The sequence below is a fragment of the Felis catus genome, chromosome D2 (genome assembly GCF_018350175.1).
Source record: "Felis catus isolate Fca126 chromosome D2, F.catus_Fca126_mat1.0, whole genome shotgun sequence".
NCBI lineage: Eukaryota > Metazoa > Chordata > Mammalia > Carnivora > Felidae > Felis > Felis catus.
This window is the reverse complement of record NC_058378.1, coordinates 10,196,593-10,212,832: the sequence shown is the minus strand read 5'-3', so window position 1 is coordinate 10,212,832 and position 16,240 is coordinate 10,196,593. Positions and strand designations below refer to the sequence as shown.

The 16,240-nt window shown below is 37.7% G+C and overlaps 1 long non-coding RNA gene across 1 annotated transcript; it reads left to right on the top strand.

Moving 5' to 3' along the window:
* Positions 1–227: 227 nt before the first annotated feature.
* Positions 228–14,739, top strand: LOC109492971. Its single transcript, XR_002146989.2, has 3 exons — positions 228–1,052; positions 13,212–13,258; positions 14,602–14,739. It is a non-coding gene; the product is annotated as an uncharacterized LOC109492971 (long non-coding RNA).
* The last annotated feature ends 1,501 nt before the right edge of the window (positions 14,740–16,240 follow it).

The window sequence follows — 16,240 nt, the reverse complement described above, 5'->3', positions numbered from 1 at the left end:
CCACTTAAATCAGATGTATGCATCATTTTCAGGTAAAATCCTAAACATGGGACGATTTTCACTGTGAATTTGACTTGTCTTTCTTCCTACAATATTTTTAGCACTTTTTATTTTGCTTGATATCATGAAGAACTTTCTAAAAAAATTTTTAATGTTTATTCATTTCTGAGAGACAGAGAGAGAGAGAGAGAGCGGGGGTGGGGAAGAGGGAGAGGTAGACACGGAATCCGAAGCAGGCTCCAGGCTCAGAGCTGTCAGCACAGAGCCCGATGCGGAGCTCGAACTCACAAACCATGAGATCATGACCTGAGCCGAAGTCGGACACTCAACTGACCGAGCCACCCATAAGCCCCTATCATGAAGAACTTCCAACCAGACTTAATCATACAGCATCCTTAACATCAAGGTTATTTTAAAATCTGGTTCAAATATTCTTTTCAGAATATAACTTTATGTTCTGGTTCCTCAATATATCTACCACATGATATTTACATTATTAAATGTTTAACTCTATTACAAAAATTATATGTAACCTCCAAAAGATATAGTTCTTGGGCTTTTTTTTTTAAACTGATTTCAAAGACAGCTTTTGAAAGTATTTTAAAATACTGCTCATTGACGGTAAGAGGTTTTTTTGGAATTAAAACATATGCCCTATTTACCTGAGGCCAGTGCACTTTTCCCAGCATCCTTGCAGCTCACTATGACTGTGCTGGAGACACACAGCGAGTGTGGCCTCGGAATTACCTCCCAAGTAAAGCCCTTCATGCAAGTCTCCAACCCTGTCTCCTCCCTGAGGCCTTTTCTCTGAGCGCTGACACATAGAGTAAGTCTGAGTCACCAGATGTCTGTGCTGAGCAGAGAGAGCCTCTTCTCCCTCGCCACTGTTGGACCTTTACGCAAACAAGACAGAAACCTCTGTTTCATAAATCCATTCAATGTCGTGTTTTGTTTGTTTTTTTTTTTAACAGCAGTAAACCTCAGTTGACTGATTCAGAAGCCAAGTAAAACGATCAATGAGATCCTCTTTCTATATCGGTTCCTGAGAAAGGGTGAGTCAAGTCTTACTGGTTGGGTGTACTGGGGGAAGGAAAAAATGTTATACCATTGATCTCTCCTCCTCACCTGATTCCTTCTCCCTTGGGTATCCTCCCTCTTATCAGGACTTGCTTTAAGAAAGAGTTCACAGACACTCAAGCACCACAGGGTACCTCACTCCTTGCTTTCATGTGCTACGTTCTGAAAGAGCATACCATGATAGCAGCAGATCCTCTCTTTGGGTAGTGGCTCCTAGAATATGAAAAAGCAAAAAAGAGTGAAAGAGTCAGCTATTCTCATCATCAGACCTCAGAATCAGTGATAACATTGTTGCAGCAATCTTGCAAGGGAGAGACCGACTTCAGCATAAAGCACTAGCCTACAGCCATCCCATGATGCAGTAAAGAAAGCAGAGCACTGTGGCATGGGGTCTGTGTGGGTACGTTTGTGCAGGCTGCCAAACGCTCAAGGGCATGCTCCCAGCACGTAAGGTAGTGAGGTTAACAGAGATTAGATTTATGCCATGATAAAGAGGGACATTCCAGGCAGTTTTTCTTCCCTCAGTCAGTGCCTTCAACTCATCACAGAGATGGTGGTCCCCACATTGAGGAAAGGACCCAGGGCCCAGACTTTTTGGTTTCAATTCTCTTTGCTTCTCATTTGTCCGATTCCCTAATCATATAAATAAGGCTGTCATGCACTTTACCTTACTTCTCTCATTATAAGCCCCAATTCTCAGTTTTTTCTAATTATTACCCACATTTGGTTGTTGAGGACAGCAAGAATAGCATCCCAATGAAAGAACAATACAATGGAATTTAGAATACCCTTCATGGGGTCCAGGTACACTGCTTCCAGTAGGGTTACACACACCTAGGACTTTACAGTGTTTAGGGCTGTGCTTTTATGTTTATTTTCCCTTTTTAAACATTATTTATTTATTTATTATTCATTCATTTGAATAAATAAATGTTATTTAATAAATAAATGAGCAGGGGAGAGGCAGAGAGAGAGGGAGACGCAGAATCCGAAACAGGCTCCAGGCTCTGAGCTGTCAGCACAGGGCCCAAGGCAAAACTTGAACCCACAAAACATGAGATCATGTCCTGAGCTGAAGTCGGACGCTTACCTGACTGAGTCACCCTGGCGTCCCATATTTTCTGCTTTATAACCTAACTTCTTTCATTGGAATGACCAAAAATACACTGACATGGCACTACCTTAGGGAGTCTACAAATCCATTCGTATTTCCTTCAGTACTTAATGATACGAAGAACATAACATTTCCAAGACTTTCAGCCCTCCCTCAATTTATAGGTGATTTCTTGTCTATATCTGTTTGCAGAATATCCCCCAAAGACTCAATCTACCTTGAAAAGAAAACTTTGGCTGCATCAAGTTCTTCAGTCAAAAAGAAAAAAAAAATTAGAATTTTGTCATGTATACTATGTAGGTCCTGATCTCTTTTCTGAAGGGCACGTTCTAGCCACAAAACAGTAATAAGGTCTCAAGCAATATCCAAAATCAACATCATGAGAAAATTGAAGTTTTCTGAGATCTACTGAATATTACAGGCGATAAAAATCCCTGATATTTTCAAATCCCTGATATTCTCAGCATAATATAACCTCCTTACATAACTACCAGAGGGTAAAAGCAAAACAAAACAAAAACTTATTGTGGACTGCTGAAGCTAAATCAGCCAGCCATTCTTCAGTCTTAATTCTATATGTCCTCAAAAATCTGTCTACTGAAATTACATATGTATATGTATATATACTTACATATGTATGTATTATTTGTTCATAAAATTAGAATGTGCATTAGGAATTTTAACCCTACAACATGGTGACCATTAGGAACTCATATCCTATATAAATGTTTCTCCGGATTCAGGAGATACGGCTTAACTTCCTTGTTTATGCACACAAAATAGCTTAAATAATGGTAAATGTTCCTGCAGATATGGTCCTAGCCACATCAATGAATTGAGGAGTTCTAATATTAATCCAACTGTATTGCTGATAATCAACTAAGCATTTTTCAAAACTCAGTTAAGTAATTTTAAGACACCATTGTTAGCCTATAAAACTGGAGACTCAATATAATATATTTAGTAGTGCTTATGCTCTCAATGGAATTATTTATATTAAATGTTGTATACAGCAAAAGCAACACTGAAGAATCCATAGAAAATGTACTGGAAGTTTGTTACGAAAAACAAACAGCATTTTTACTCTCATGCATAGAGGTTATTTGAGATCATGAAAATATTAGAAAGTGTTATCTACATACACAAGGTAATTCAAACATGAATAACGTGGCCCCAGTCTTGGAAAAGAAACAATGGCTAATATCAGGAAGTCTGGCCACTTTCCTGGCCATGTGGTTGGCAAGACAGGATTGTGCCTGAAAAAGGTACATCAACTAGATGTTATTGGCAGAGGTAAGATTGTTGCAGTTCTGAATAATCATTGCATAACCTGGACATTACATAACTACGGAATTTCACCTCCGTAGCTGGGGATGCGGCTAGTTCATGTCTCACCCGCTGCAATAATAGTCTAAGCAGAGCCATAAAGACGGGACATAGTTCTGAGGCAGATCCGAAGGACATCTGAGTTTCTGGAGGTAGAATTATCCAGTTGCTCAATCACAATGTTATGAATATGTACTTATGATTATCTTAAAACTCTCTGAATGTTTTGAAAACCTTGAATATTAAAAGGCCATTGCAGTCACCATGGCAAAGAAACTGTTGGACTATATTTTCCTTAATACTTAATACAAGTTCTCACTTCATTGGAATCATCATAAAGGAATTTTGAAAAACATCAGCACTTGATCAAAAACTTTATTGCCTCCATCTTCCACATTTTCAGGAAAAGTACACCGTACAAACAATACTATGAATTTAAATTGACCAAGCTCTCAGAGAAACTTGAAAATCTTCCTCTGGTCAGGAGTTTTGACCTTAATGTTAACAGTCATTATATGTTAATTGTTTCCAAATTTCATACACTAAACGCTATAAAATAAAAATGGAAGACTTATAGTCTATAGTCTAACAATAGCACTCATCAATGATTCTGTCTTGACTCTTAAAACTAGCTATGTATTTTTTAAAATCAATATTCCAGTTATCATCTACAGACATAAAGTTCCTTTCTTTAGCACCTATATTCACCATGTCCCCATTTGTCTTGAAAACTAATCTTCTGAAAAATATACCACAGAAAGTCTTCATTGAAAATGTCCTGGAAAGTATACTGACAAGTTCTGACAACAGATAGGGTAGCTAAATTACAAAGTGAATCCTGGAATCAATTCATTACATTTCAAAATGAAGGCCAAAGCACAAACAGACACATAGATCAACAGAACAGAATAGAAAGACCCAGAAATAAACCCATGATTATATGGCCAATTAATCCTCAAGAAAGAAGGCAAGAATGTGCAATGGAAATAAGATAGTCTCTTCAACAAATGGTGTTGGGTAAACTGGACAACTACATGCAAAAGAGTGAAATGGGACCACTTTCTTTCACCATACACAAAAAATAAACTTGAAATGGATTAAGAATGTAAATGTGAGGCCTGAAACCATAAAAATCCTAGGAGAGAGCACAGACAGTAATTTCTCTGACATCGGCCGTAACAACATCTTTCTAGATATGTCTCCTGAGGCAATAGAAATAAAAGCAGAAATAAACTACATCAATATAAAAAGATTCTGCACAGAAAAGGAAATAACCAATAAAACTTAAAAGTACCCTACTGAATGGGAGAAAATATTTGCAAATGACATATTCGATAAAGGGTTAGTGCCCAAAATATATAAACAACTTCTATAACTCAACACTCCAGATATGAATAATCAATTAAAAAATGGGCAGAAGGCATGAATAGACATCTCTGCAAAGAAGACATAAAGATGGTCAACAGATACATGAAAGGAGGCTCAACATCACTCATCTTTGGGGAAGTGCAAATCAAAACCACAATGAGATATCACTTTCCACCTTTCAGAATGACTAAAGTCAAGAACACAAGAAACAAGTATTGACAAGGATGTGGAAAAAAAGGAAACTTCATGTGCTTAGGTAGAAAGGCAAATTGGTGCAGCCACTGTGGAAGACAGTGTGGAGTTTCCTCGAAGAATTAAAAATAGAACTACCCAGGGCACCCAGGTGGCTCAGTTGGTTAAGCGTCCGACTTCAGCTCAGGTCATGATCTCACAGTTTGTGGGTTCAAGCCCCGCATCGGGCTTTGTGCTGACAGCTCAGGGCTCTGTGCTGAGAGCTCAGAGCCTGGAGTCTGCTCACACTCTGTCTCTATCTCTCAAAAAATAAATAAACATTAATTTTTTTTTAAATACAACTACCCTATGATCCAATAATTGAATTTCACTACTGGATATTTATCCAAAGAATGCAAAAGCATGAATTCAAAAGGATATATGCAGCCTTATGCTCAATGCAGCATTATTTACAATAGGCAAAGTAAGGAAGCAGCCCAAGTGTCCATCAACTGATTAATGGAAATTTTATATATGTATATATAAAATAGTAGTGCTTATGCTCTCTATAATCATATATATAAAATAAAATATTATTCAGCCATAAAAAGGAATGAAATCTTATTTGCAATGACATAGATGGATCTAGAGAGTATAAATATAAGTGAAATAAGCCAGTCAGAGAAAGACAAATACCATATGATTTTACTTATATGTGGAATTTAAGAAACCAAACAAAGGAGCAAAGGGAAAAAAAAAAAGAGACAAGCCAAAAAACAGACTCTTAACTATTGAGAACACAAACAGATGGTTACCAGAAGGGAGGTAGGAGGGAAAATGGGTAAAATAAGTGAAAGGGGATTAAGAGCACACTTATCTTGATGAGCACTGAGCAATATATAGAATTGTTGAATCACTATATTGTACATCTGAAATTAATATAGCACTATATGTTAATTACACTGGAATTCAAATTTTAAAAATAAATAAAAAAATACATTTACACCAAAAAATTGAAGGCAAAGACATTGATATGTTGTCTGAGGACAAGAGAGAGTCTACTCCCACTAGGGATCTTAAAATAAGACTCAATAAATGTCTCCAGAAGGAGATGACTATGTGAAGTTGTATTTGTTACCTAAGAGCTAAGGAAGGTGATGGTTACATGAAGCATACAACTTCTGACTAGAACAGTGGAAAAGGACCCGATGCCCAGAACTTCTGATTGTGATATTTTTTTGTTTGGCTGTATTTTTACTCCTAGTAATGATTCTGATTCCTCTTAATTTGCTTAAGACTTATTGACTATTAGCCAAACCATTGTGTTGTGTTTTTAAAATTGACATACAATTCATACATCATAAAATTCACTCCTGTAAAGCATGCAATCATTAGTTATATATACTTACAAATGCATGTAACCATCTTATCTTCTAATTCTACAACAGTTTATCACCCCAGGAAGGAACGACATATCTATTAGCAGTCACACTCCATTACCCCTCACCCCTTGGAAATTTCTAATCCATTTTCTGTCTCTATAGACTTGTCTATCTTGGGAATTTCATATAAATGGAATCATGAAACATGTGGCCTTTTGTATCTGCTTTCTTTCACTTGTGTAATGCTTTCGGAGTTTATCCATATTGAAGTATGTATCAGTATTTCATTCTCTTTCATGGCTGAATAACATTCCATTGAATGGATATACCATTGTTAGGTTTTTCAGTCATCACTTGATGGACAGTTGGGTGGTTTGCAATTTTGGCTACTATAAATAGTGCTGATATAAATATCTGTGTAAAATTTTTGTGTAGATATATTTTTGGCATATGTCTTTAATTCTCTTGATGATATACTTGGGAATGAAAATGTTGGTTCATATGATAATTCTATGTTTAACTTTTCGGGGACTGTCAAATTGTTTTCTAAATTGACTACATCATTGTTATTTTCCCACCAGCAATGTCTGAGTGTTTCAATGTCTTCCCATTCTCTGCAACATTTATTATCTTTTTGTTTATAACCACCTTAGTGAGTTGTTGTATCTCATTGTTTTATTTTTGCATTCCTCTAATAGTTAATGATGTCTAGCATCTTTCCATATGTTTATTGGCCATTTGTTTATCTTCTTTAAAGAAATATCAGGGGCGCTTGGGTGGCTCTGTTGGTTAAGTGTCCAACTCTTGATTTCAGCTCGGGTCATGATCTCATGATTCATGAGATCAAACCCAAGTTGGGCTCTACGCTGCCAGCGCGGAGTCTGCTTGGGATTCTCTCCTTCCCTTTCTCTCTGTCCCTCCCACACTTGCTCTCTTTCTCAAAATAAATAAATAAACATTAAAAAAAAGAAATATCTATATGCATAGTTAAGTGCTCATTTTTAATTGGGATATTTTCTTTTTTCTTTTTTAATTATGAGTTATTTGTGTGTCATCAATATTAGACCTTATCAGGGAGTCTGCATTGCTCAGTTGGTTAAGTGTCCAACTTTGGCTCAGGTCATGATACACAGCTTGTTGATTCAAGCCCCACGTCGGGCTCTGTGCTGGCAGACAGCTCAGAGCCTGGAGCCTGTTTCAGATCCTGTGTCTCCCTCTCTCTCTGTCCCTTCCCTGCTTATGCTGTCTCTCCTTCAAAAATAAATTAACATTAAACAAATTAAAAATAAATAAATAAATAATAGACCTTATCAAATACATAATTTGAAAATATTTTCTCCCATTCTGTGGGTTGTCATTTCACTTTCCTGATAGTGTCAAAGCACATAAGTGTTTAATTTTAATAAATGCCAATTTTTTAAATTTTTTTTATACTTAGTGGCATACTTATGAAACTATTGTCTCATCCAAACTCACAGATACATATGCCTGTGTTTTCTCTTTACACATTTAGCTCTTACATTATATCTTGATGTAGTTTTAGTTAACTTTTGTATATGGTATGAGGTAAGGCTCCAACTCTTTTCTTTTGCATGTGATATTCAGTGAGTTTCCCAGCATTCTTTGTTGAAAAGACTTCTCTTTCCCCAGTCAATGGTTTTGGCATATTTGCAGAAAATAAATGAACCTTAAGTGTATGGATTTACTTCTGAATCCCTCATTCTGCTCTATTGTTGTATATATCATACAAAATGTGTCCAGAGAGACAAATAGGGAAATGATCATGTGAAGTCTTACAGATCTTTACCAACTGAGCCATTTGCTCTGTGTGAAATGGGATTCATTGCGGTAGTATATATAGTATATAATATATTAACTTAATATATATATTATAATATATTAACTAGAGAGAGAGAGCACGCGCATGGGAGAGAGGGGCAGAGAGAGAGAGAGAGAGAGAGAGAGAGAGAGAGAGAGAGAGAGAGAATCTTAAACAGGTTCCATGCTCAGTGCAGACTCGTATGCAGGGCTTGACCCCATGACCCCAGGATCATGACCTGAGCCGAAATCAAGAGTCAGATGCTTAACTAACTGAGCCACCTAGGCACCCTATATCTGAATATATTTTGAAGAGAAAACTAACCTATTTTCTATAAGATTGGAAAGAAAAGGGGGTGTTAAAGAAAACTTTATTACCTGAGCAATTTGTAAGATGAAGTTTCCATTAAACAGTATGGAAAAACTCTAGATAAGGATTGGTGCAGTTTAAAAGTAGAAAAATTATCTAGAGTTCACTATTGAACCTGTTATGTTAGAATGTATTTTAAACATCTAAGTTTAGATGCTGAGTTATTTTTTTATAATGACTTTTTAAATTTAAATCCAAGTTTGTTAACATACAGTGTAATAATGGTTTCAGGAGTAGAATTCACTGATTCATCACTTACATGTAACACCCAGTGCCCATCCCAAGAAGTGCTCTCCTTAATTCTCATCCCCCCACCCAACACCCCTACAGTAACCCTTAGTCTGGTCTCTATATTTAAGTCTCTTATGGTTTGCTGAGTTATATATATGTCTGCAGTTCAGAAAATGGATAAGGGTAGGCATATAATTTTGGAGTTGTCATTATTTTTCTTTAGAGTTTTTCTCTATCTATTATTTATCTATTATCTATCTATCTATCTATCTATCTATCTATCTATCTATCTATCATCCATATCTGCTATGGACTGAATGTTTGTGCCCTTCCCCCAGAATTCAGAAGTTGAAACCCTAATCCTCAACATGATGGTATTTGGAGATCGGGCTCTGGTAGGTAATTAGATTATAAGGGTGGAGTCTTCATGAGGGGATTAGTGACCTTACAAGAAGAAACATGAGCAAACCTGTTTACTCTTCCTCTCTCCATCCTGTGAGGACACAGCAAGAAGGCCTCCATCTGTAAACCACATACAAAAGAAGCTAGCACCTTGATCTTGGATTTCTCAGTCTTCAGAACTTCATAAATTTCCATTGTTTAAGCCATCCAATTGGTGCTGTTTTATTATAGCTCCCCAAACAGACTAAGATACTATCCATCTATCAGTCATCTATGCATTTAAATATAGAGATTTGTTTTTCTATTTCTATTTCTTTCTAATTCTATTTCTATTTCTCTAGCCTAAATCAACTCTCCTGAAAATTGATCCCAAGGAATCAACTGAAGTAAGGATACCATTTTTCCAGAAGTCATCTTCTAAGTTAAAAAAAATAAATAAATTGGGGGTGCCTGGGTGGCTCAGTTGGTTGAGCGTCTGATGTCAGCTCAGGTCGTGATCTCATGGTTCAGAAATTTGAGTCCTGCATTGGGCTTTCTGCTCTCAGCACAGAGCCCACTTCAGATCTTCTGCCCCCCTCTGTCTCTAACCCTCCCCTGCTCATGCTTTCTCTCTCAAAAATAAAAAATAAACATTAAAAAGAGCTAAAACTGTAGTCGAGAAACTCCTGAATTTTATTATTTTATTAGTTATCTTATTTTATTAAATGTTATCTTCATTTGCCAAGCACATAAAACTATGCATACATTTACACACATACATAAACACTCACACACGCACCCACACACAAGAAACAAAATTACAGGGGTGCTTGGGTGGCTCAGTTGGTTGAGCAACTAACTTCAGCTCAGATCATAATCTCATGTCTCATGAGTTTGAGCCCCCCGTCGGGCTCTGTGCTGACAGCTAGGAGCCTGGAGCCTGCTTCAGATTCTGTGTCTCCCTCTCTCTCTGCCTCTTCCCCACTTGCTGTCTCTCTCTGTCTCTCTCTGTCTCTCTCAAATAAATAAACATTAAAATTTTTTTAGAAAAAGAAAAAAAGACACAAAATTACAGGAGTAAGAATAAGTAGACAATGAAATAGTTTGGTTTTACTATCAACTAGAGAGAATCGTATGTACTCTGATCCTAACCTTAAGTAGCATAATGATTACTATCTACCAAGAACAATTAACATTAAAAAGCTGGTGATAATGATCTGCACAAGTAGCAGGAAATAATAAGGCACAGGAGGACTATTTATCCAAGCCCTGAATATTGACCAGTGTGTCCTCATATTTTCAAGATTCTTCTCATCAAAGTTGTCAGATGCTTCATGTTGCCCTGACTGTATTAGGTACCCTGTCTAAAGTACTTTTAACATCACAAGCCTCATCAAACTAATACGAATAGATAGATGATAGATAGATAAAGTGTTTGAGAAGAAGGGCTAACAACAAGTCTATATTCTTTTCCTGTGGAAAGAATGACCTCAGACTTACCTCCACTAGCACCGTTTCCCTGGAAACCTAATGGTTTAACTGTGGCATATAAGTTCTGTTACTAAGCAATGATGCTTATTGCAAAAATGATTCATAGGTGGTGAACTGCATTTGGGTTTGCAGGGCTGGGAATAAGCTATTAAAACCTATTGAGGCACAGGCCTTGGATCCTCCATGGCGCATCAGGTTCCCAGGGGGAGTTGAGAGTTTTGCTCAAGGGATGTTACAAGATACTGGTCCAATGTTGAGTAAGACTTATCAAATCCAGGGTGGTTCCTACTTTAGTGTACATGGCCTCATCCTTCATAAAAGGTCTGATGCTTGGGTTTCTTGAACAATGTATCTTTAAGTATTGTAAGGAGTCCTCTTGAAAACAATACCCCTGAAGCTGTCAGTTATGTTGGGATTCCTGTCCTGTATTTTTGCAAATAAAACAAAAAAAAAAACCAAAAAACAAAAAAAAACTACAGTGAATTTGTTGCCAGATTATGGCCCATGCTTCTGTGAATAAAAATGCCAATCCATATCTTCTGTGTTATGTGGAGTATGTGTGACCATCATTTTTTAAAATTTATATTGTCATCATTTATAAGAGCAAGTGACATAGATGGTTTAAATGTTTCACCAACGTGTCCAGTAAAAATTTAGCCATAGCTTCAATGACATTTCTAATTTAATGTATATTTGTAAATGTTTAATATGGTTCTACATAATTTTGTTTTTTAAATGTTAATGCATTTATTTTGAGAGAGAGAGCAAGAGAGAGAGAGAGAGGGAGATAGTGTGAGCAGGGGAGGAGCAGAGAGAGAGGGAGAGAGAATCCCAGCAGGATCCGTGCTGTTGGCACAGAGCTCAATATAGGTCTCGATATTACAAAACATGAGCTCCATTACCTAAGCGAATAACAGGAGTGGGTCTCTCAACAAACTGAACCCAGAATACATTATTTCTTTGATTATTATAAAGACTCCATCAGTCAAAAATATGTATTTTCACCTCATTTTTTACTTCCTGTTATTTTTACTTAATACACAGTACACTGTAAAATGCTTATTTGGTATTCTAGTCTTTTTAAAATTCATTAAATTTTATTAGAGATATTTTCCCTATTTATCACAATTTTAATTACAGCATGATTTATAAATAGATTTCATATTTTATTCTTTCAAAAGATGTATACATTGCCTTTAAGTATACAAAAGTTTTCTTTACTTAGGGACTTCTATCTTTGTAACTGTCTGTGTTGAACCAAGAATTGTGTACCCTGATGTTGATATCATCTAGCAGAACTGACTGACTTATGTCAGATAAAAATGCAGGCCCAATTCCACAACAGAGGCCAGAAGTCTTGCTTATGGTTTGAAATTTCCAAGTCTTTAAACAATGGCAGATAGGACAGAACACACTGAATGTTCAGAATGGTCTCAGACCTCTCCCATCAGTGTTCCCTCTCTCCTCTTTGCTAAGTAAGATAGGCTCTTGGTCATCCAGCTCCTGGCCTCCCTACAGCTCCAGGTTCTGGTCATCCAGTTCCGGGCCTCCCTACAGCTCTGGGTTCAAGCCAATGGCATATGAATGGACCTGACTGTCTGCCACTTTAGGTGTAACCTGAAAGAATCTTTAAATTTTTATTCTTCCTCCATTTCCTCTGGTGCTAGATCACAGATGTGGTTGTGCCCAGATTCCAGTATATTAGGGGGAGGAAGAGCTCAAAACCGAAGGAAGTTTTCTGTGAAAGTTAGACATTCTGCCAATTTGTACTGCTGACTCTGAACTGAAAATGGGAAATATTTCAGTCTCACGCAAGCCAGTTTATTTTGAGATCTCCATATTACTGTAGCAAACAATTACTGTAACTAATATCATAACTCATACAATATATACATTTAGAAATTTGTGAGGGGAAAAAAATTGAAAAATACCTGTTGGCTTGTAACTTGAGGTCATATGTCAACATTTCCCATCTAGTCCTTACTGTCTATACCAGCTCTAACAAACTACTTGTGCACCAATCTGAGGTTTCGAAGATGGTATTCTCTCTGCATGAAATGTGCTTTTATCACTCTTTGTCTATTGAAGTCCTAAACTTACCATTTAGGACACACCACCAACATCTACTATATTGTCAACCTTTCCTTTGAAGTAATGAAGTGATTTAAACGATAAATTATAGAATTATAGTTTTTAAGACTATCCCAACTTTATTAACTCGATAAACATTTATTTAGCATGCGATGTCATCTCTGCACTGTGAAAATGACAACCCACGGGATAATGTGATCTGCAGCCCAGATGCCCCCTGAGGACCCCCCTTCCGGTTGTCTCTTTTGCACTTTGCTATATTCCATTTATACGTATATCACGGCATCCTTCATGATGATAATGTTGACTTATTTCCATGTTTTCCTTCTTCTGGATTGTAAGCTCCTTGAGGGTAGACCATACACCTTATTTAGCTTTGTTTTCATCTTAGGTTCATTCCTCAGGAAACACATCGAAGCAAAGATCTGCTGGCAGAAGGTTTGTTGGGGCGATAGTTCTCTAAGGGAATTTGGGAAGCAAGAGGGGGCAGAGAGAAGTTGGACTGCCTGGCAGTTGCACAGAGGCCTGGGTTGATGCCTTAGCGAGCTCTGGAGCTAGGACGGAGCTTCCGAGTTGGCCCATATCGTGGGCTTCTGAGCCTCTACTGCACAAACTTTGGGTTGGAGCTGTCCCCAGGGAAAGAGTGATAAAATCTGAGTGAGGCATCCAGCCCCTTCTTCTGAGGGCAATTCCCTGGAGACAGACTCCCTGTGAGCTGCCTACACCCAACTTCCCAAGAATCTGGGGCAAATGAGTGTGTGGTCCTGAGGGGAAGCAGAGCAGAGGAGCACAGGGTCCCCTGCAGCACATCCATGACAGTGGATGCTAAATAAAGTATTGAATTAATACTCTAGAGATAGTCTTAAAATGTATCATTCTATGTTTGTGAAATGATTCACATGGTCCTGTTTAGCACAGTTTCTGAATCATTTTTGCTGTGAAATTTGAATGACAAGTATCCATTCACTGATTCCCTCAGGTGTCAGGAGAGCTGGCTTGGATCTGTGGGTCGGAGCTGTGATTCTGTAACATTGGGCCGTGAGCGGCCTTCTCTACCAACCTTATTCAATGGACTTTAGAAGATTTCATTTTCTGCGTTTTTCATTAGATGGGAAAAAAGGCTGAGAAGCTCAGGGGCACTGGAAGTAAAAGTAGAGAAAATATCCTGAGGACTCTTCAAGGCATAAGACTATATAATTTTACTCACTATACGCTTTACTTTTACTAATGGGAAACCATGACTTAGGCGAAAGGAAAAGAATTGAGGCGATTCTCCTCAAATTTAAATTACAGTAGGTGACCACACAAAGATACAATCCTTTTCCAATGGAAGTCAAAGTCACACCCAGCACTTTTTACCCAAAGAGCTCCATCTGGTTTAGAGTATTTTATTTGTGCAAGTCAGCAGACCAATGTAAAGGATAAAGGAATCTTTGTGACTCCTCTTCTAGAACACAGTGGAGAGACAGATAAAACTTAGTCAAATTCATTTTCATAATCCATAGATGAAAACTAAAAGAAATCCAGGGAAAGACCCAATTATGAGGACTTCATGTTTTCAAACATTTCTAAAATTTACTCATTTGAACTGTATTAAAAAAAAAAAAAACAAAACTAAGTTACAGTTCAGAGAACATCCTTCATTTAGGACAACTCACAGGGAAAATACAAATGGATCCTATATCTTCCTTCCTTAATGGCTAGCCTAATAATTTACTGATTAATTAAAACCACTTCTTAACCTGTCTGTATTTACCTCCCCGGGTTTTATGTGTTTTTAGATAATAACTGCATGAGAGCCTCGATAAACGTCTTTTTCAAGTTCAGGATGAGCCTACAAATTCTATGTTGTCATGCAGTCCTGGAATCCATTGTCCAGAGCTGTGGCTCAACACTAGACGACAAGACTGGAAGGTGAATATGTACTCTGGATGCTCCAAGTCATCTACGCCGTATGCCCCAGATTGTGTTACGACAGCTCTACACAGATGTTTCTGATGCTGAAAGCCCTCTGTCACCCATGCCTGTTTAAAATCTAAAAATGAGAGCATGAGAGATTCAAGAAAGGGAACTTGGTGCCACATCATACTCAAGCAAATCTGATGAAGGAAGGATGATAAGGACTATGGATATATTATCGACGCCTCTCAGGTGCTGCTTCAGATTCCCGTTTTACCTATTTTTGGAGCCCTTGACGCCTTGCTCATCTCTGGCTGCTGCTTGGGTGTTCCACTCCCCATGCATGCTGTCAGATGCAAACTGGAACTCTCTTATCGGCAAACATTGACCAGTGGAGGATGGAAGAAACACAAAGAAAAGCCCCTCTCCATTTCTCCTTTTATGTCCATTTTGGAGCATTGTGTCTGTTCTACACCCTGTCTGCTGATGTAGCAAGTAACAGGGGGAACATTCTTGTCTCTCCATGAAGCAAGGCCTTCTGGTTAATCCTTATGCCTTTCTCACTCTTCCTTGTCCTATATTTTTTTATGCTGCTCTGGAATTTCTCAAAGTGTCAGCATTCAAAAAAACTTGAAAAATGTATTCTGCAATGTCCAGTATTGAAATAGAACAGAGATAGACTTATTGTACTTTAGTCAAATTACTTTGGGACTTCTTTTCTAAAAGCAGAGGAATGAGAGGTATTCCATTTGGCCTATAGCCAAACCTGCATAAACAAGGATATTCACTCAAAAACGAAGTGGTTAGACTTGATTATCTCTCAGTCTCTTCCAGCATCTTTCTGTTTATTAAAATGTGGTCAAACTTGAAGATTCAGGACTCAACAACTATTCTCAGAACTTGAATTAAAAGAACACTTGAAACTTGCATTTTGTATTCTCAATGCAGTATCTCCTAGTAAAATTATGAGAATTCCTAAGAGAAATGATACTCTTTAAGTGGTTCTAATTATGAAAAGCAATAGAGTTTACAACACTGTATCCTGTAAAGCAAGTTCTGCCGGGAGAGTTGATAAAATGTGGAGTTAGAAACTTAATTACTGACAGTTCAGGCGTATTTGGACTTTGGTTGTATAGTTAAAATTCCACATGTGGATACACAGGAAAATATTCTCAAGAGAAAATTCAGAAATCGGAATCTTGTGAGACCTTCTTGGCTAATGGAAATACAGGGTCTCTATCTTCAGAATAAGACAATATTTTTAAGGGGCCCCTGGGTGGCTCAGTTGGTTAAGCATCCGACTTCAGCTCAGGTCATGATCTCACAATTTGTGGTTCGAGCCCTGCATGAGACTCTGTGCACAGCTCAGAGCCTGGAGCCTGCTTCAGATTCTGTGTCTCCCTCTATCTCTGCTCCTCCCCCACTCACAGTCTATCTCTCTGTCTCTCTCTCAAAAATAAATAAACATGAAGACAATAATTTTGAGTACAGGTAACCTCCATATCACCATAGGTTAACTGA